We start from the raw sequence: 5189 nt of genomic DNA, 5'->3' as shown, positions 1-5189 counted from the left end.
GTGTTTCCTTGTTAGAAGATACAAAGGTAAAGACTCATATGGAATTTGGCTAGACCATCAAAGCTTTGAGAAGCAAGAAGAAGCCTTGTTAGTGTTTTGGAGTCGAATATGACTTGATGTCATGTGTATGATTGAGTATAAGAACTTATATCGCAACCTTATAGTCAAAGCCTAAGTAGTGTCTCCTTGTTAGAAGTTACAACGATAAAGACTCAAATGGACTTCGGCAAAACCATCAAAGCTTTGAGAAGCCAGAAGAAGCTTGGTTAGTGTTTTGGAGTCGAATATGACTTGAAGTCATGTGTATGATTGAGTATAAGAACTTAAACCGCAACCATATCCTAAAAGCCTAAGTAGTGTTTCCTTGTTAGAAGATACAAAGACAAAGACTCATATGGACTTCGACTAAACCATCAAAGCTTTTAGAAGCAAGAAGAAGCTTGGTTAGTGTTTTGGAGTCGAATATGACTTGATGTCATGTGTATGATGGCGTATAAGAACTTAAACCGCAACCTTATCCTAAAAGCCTAAGTAGTGTTTCCTTGTTAGAAGATACAAAGGTAAAGACTCATATGGAATTTGGCTAAACCATCAAAGCTTTGAGAAGCAAGAAGAAGCTTGGTTAGTTTTTTGGAGTCGAATATGACTTGATGTCATGTGTATTATTGAGTATAAGAATTTAAACCGCAATTTTATCCTAAAAGCCTAAGTAGTGTTTCCTTGTTAGAAGATACAAAGACAAAGACTCATATGGACTTCGTCTAAACCATCAAAGCTTTTAGAAGCAAGAAGAAGCTTGGTTAGTGTTCTGGAGTCGAATATGACTTGATGTCATGTGTATGATTGAGTATAAGACTTAAACCGCAACCATATCCTAAAATCCTAAGTAGTGTTTCCTTGTTAGAAGATACAAAGATAAAGACTCATATGGACTTCGGCTAAACCATCAAAGTTTTGAGAAGCAAGAAGAAGCTTGGTTACTGTTTTGGAGTCGAATATGACTTGATGTGATGTGTATGATTGAGTATAAGAACTTAAACCACTACCTTATCGTAAAAGCCTAAGTAGTGTTTCCTTGTTAGAAGATACAAAGACAAAGACTCATATGGACTTCGACTAAACCATCAAAGCTTTTAGAAGCAAGAAGAAGCTTGGTTAGTGTTTTGGAGTCGAATATGACTTGATGCCATATGTATGATTGACATTAACAACTTAAACCGCAACCTTATCCTAAAAGCCTAAGTAGTGTTTCCTTGTTAGAAGATACAAAGATAAAGAATCATATGGAATTTGGCTAAACCATCAAAGCTTTTAGAAGCAAGAAGAAGCTTGGTTAGTGTTTTGGAGTCGAATATGACTTGATGCCATATGTATGATTGAGTATAACAACTTAAACCGCAACCTTATCCTAAAAGCCTAAGTAGTGTTTCCTTGTTAAAAGATACAAAGATAAAGACTCATATGGACTTTGGCTAAACAATCAAAGCTTTGAGAAGCAAGAAGAAGCTTGGTTAGTGTTTTCGAGTCGAATATGACTTGATGTCATGTGTATGATTGAGTATAAGAACTTAAACCGCAATCTTATCCTAAAAGCTTAAGTAGTGTTTCCTTGTTAGAAGATACAAACACAAAGACTCACATGGACTTCGGCTAAACCATCAAAGCTTTGAGAAGCAAGAAGAAGCTTGGTTAGTGTTTTGGAGTCGAATATAAATTGATGTCATGTGTATGATTGAGTATAAGAACTTATATCGCAACCTTATAGTAAAAGCCTAAGTAGTGTCTCCTTGTTAGAAGTTACAACGATAAAGACTCAAATGGACTTCGGCAAAACCATCAAAGCTTTGAGAAGCCAGAAGAAGCTTGGTTAGTGTTTTGGAGTCGAATATGACTTGAAGTCATGTGTATGATTGAGTATAAGAACTTAAACCGCAACCATATCCTAAAAGCCTAAGTAGTGTTTCCTTGTTAGAAGATACAAAGACAAAGACTCATATGGACTTCGACTAAACCATCAAAGCTTTTAGAAGCAAGAAGAAGCTTGGTTAGTGTTTTGGAGTCGAATATGACTTGATGCCATATGTATGATTGACATTAACAACTTAAACCGCAACCTTATCCTAAAAGTCTAAGTAGTGTTTCCTTGTTAGAAGATACAAAGATAAAGAATCATATGGACTTTGGCTAAACCATCAAAGCTTTTAGAAGCAAGAAGAAGCTTGGTTAGTGTTTTGGAGTCGAATATGACTTGATGCCATATGTATGATTGACATTAACAACTTAAACCGCAACCTTATCCTAAAAGCCTAAGTAGTGTTTTCTTGTTAGAAGATACAAAGATAAAGACTTATATGGACTTTGGCTAAACCATCAAAGCTTTGAGAAGCAAGAAGAAGCTTTGTTAGTGTTTTGGAGTCGAATATAACTTGTTGTCATGTGTATGATTGAGTATAAGAAATTAAACCGCAACCTTATCCTAAAAGCCTAAGTAGTGTTTCCTTGTTAGAAGATACAAAGACAAAGACTTATATGGACTTTGGCTAAACCAACAAAGCTTTGAGAAGCAAGAAGAAGCTTGGTTAGTGTTTTGGACTCGAATATGACTTGATCTCATGTGTATGATTGAGTATAAGAACTTAAACTGCAATCTTATCCTAAAAGCCTAAGTAGTGTTTCCTTGTTAGAAGATACAAAGACAAAGACTCATATGGACTTCGGCTAAACAATCAAAGCTTTTAGAAGCAAGAAGAAGCTTGGTTAGTGTTTTGGAGTCGAATATAAATTGATGTCATGTGTATGATTGAGTATAAGAACTTATATCGCAACCTTATAGTAAAAGCCTAAGTAGTGTCTCCTTGTTAGAAGTTACAACGATAAAGACTCAAATGGACTTCGGCAAAACCATCAAAGCTTTGAGAAGCCAGAAGAAGCTTGGTTAGTGTTTTGGAGTCGAATATGACTTGAAGTCATGTGTATGATTGAGTATAAGAACTTAAACCGCAACCATATCCTAAAAGCCTAAGTAGTGTTTCCTTGTTAGAAGATACAAAGACAAAGACTCATATGGACTTCGACTAAACCATCAAAGCTTTTAGAAGCAAGAAGAAGCTTGGTTAGTGTTTTGGAGTCGAATATGACTTGATGCCATATGTATGATTGACATTAACAACTTAAACCGCAACCTTATCCTAAAAGTCTAAGTAGTGTTTCCTTGTTAGAAGATACAAAGATAAAGAATCATATGGACTTTGGCTAAACCATCAAAGCTTTTAGAAGCAAGAAGAAGCTTGGTTAGTGTTTTGGAGTCGAATATGACTTGATGCCATATGTATGATTGACATTAACAACTTAAACCGCAACCTTATCCTAAAAGCCTAAGTAGTGTTTTCTTGTTAGAAGATACAAAGATAAAGACTTATATGGACTTTGGCTAAACCATCAAAGCTTTGAGAAGCAAGAAGAAGCTTTGTTAGTGTTTTGGAGTCGAATATAACTTGATGTCATGTGTATGATTGAGTATAAGAAATTAAACCGCAATCTTATCCTAAAAGCCTAAGTAGTGTTTCCTTGTTAGAAGATACAAAGACAAAGACTTATATGGACTTTGGCTAAACCAACAAAGCTTTGAGAAGCAAGAAGAAGCTTGGTTAGTGTTTTGGACTCGAATATGACTTGATCTCATGTGTATGATTGAGTATAAGAACTTAAACTGCAATCTTATCCTAAAAGCCTAAGTAGTGTTTCCTTGTTAGAAGATACAAAGACAAAGACTCATATGGACTTCGGCTAAACAATCAAAGCCTTTAGAAGCATGAAGAAGCTTGGTTAGTGTTTTGGACTCGAATATGACTTGATGTCATGTGTATGATTGAGTATAAGAACTTAAACTGCAACCTTATCCTAAAGGCCTAAGTAGAGTTTCCTTGATAGAAGATACAAAGATAAAGACTCATATGGACTTTGGCTAAACCATCAAAGCTTTGAGAAGCAAGAAGAAGCTTGGTTTGTGTTTTGGAATCGAATATAGCTTGATGTCATGTGTACGATTGAGTATAAGAACTTAAACTACAATCTTATCCTAAAAGCCTAAGTAGTGTTTCCTTGTTAGAAGATACAAAAACAAAGACTCATATGGACTTCGGCAAAACCTCAAAGCTTTTAGAAGCAAGAAGAAGCTTGGTTGGAGTTTTGGACTCGAATATGACTTGATGTCATGTGTATGATTGAGTATAAGAACTTAAACCGCAACCTTATCCTAAAGGCCTAAGTAGTGTTTCCTTGTTAGAAGATACAAAGATAAAGACTCATATGGACTTCAGCTAGACCATCAAAGCTTTGAGAAGCAAGAAGAAGCTTGGTTAGAGTTTTGGAGTCGAATATAACTTGATGTCATGTGTATGATTGAGTATAAGTACTTAAACTGCAATCTTATCTTAAAAGCCTAAGAAGTGTTTCCTTGTTCGAAGATACAAAGACAAAGACTCATATGGACTTCGGCTAAACAATCAAAGCTTTTAGAAGCAAGAAGAAGCTTGATTTAGTTTTTGGAGTCGAATACGACTTGATGTCATGTGTATGATTGAGTATAAGAACTTAAACTGCAATCTTATCCTAAAAGCCTAAGTAGTGTTTCCTTGTTCGAAGATACAAAGACAAAGACTCATATGGACTTCGGCTAAACAATCAAAGCTTTTAGAAGCAAGAAGAAGCTTGATTTAGTTTTTGGAGTCGAATACGACTTGATGTCATGTGTATGATTGAGTATAAGAACTTAAACCGCAACCATATCCTAAAAGCCTAAGTAGTGTTTCCTTGTTAAAAGATACAAAGATAAAGACTCATATGGACTTTGGCTAAACAATCAAAGCTTTGAGAAGCAAGAAGAAGCTTGGTTAGTGTTTTGGAGTCGAATATAACTTGATGTCATGTGTATGATTGACTATGAGAACTTAAACTGCAATTTTATCCTAAAAGCCTAAGTAGTGTTTCCTTGTTCGAAGATACAAAAACAAAGACTCATATGGACTTCGGCTAAACCATCAAAGCTTTTAGAAGCAAGAAGAAGCTTGGTTAGAGTTTTGGCCTCGAATATGACTTGATGTCATGTGAATGATTGAGTATAAGAACTTAAACCGCAACCTTATCCTAAAAGCCTAAGTAGTGTTTCCTTGTTAGAAGATACAAAGACA

The sequence above is a fragment of the Arabidopsis thaliana genome, chromosome 4, assembly GCF_000001735.4.
Source record: "Arabidopsis thaliana chromosome 4, partial sequence".
NCBI lineage: Eukaryota > Viridiplantae > Streptophyta > Magnoliopsida > Brassicales > Brassicaceae > Arabidopsis > Arabidopsis thaliana.
This window is presented reverse-complemented; position numbering follows the sequence as displayed.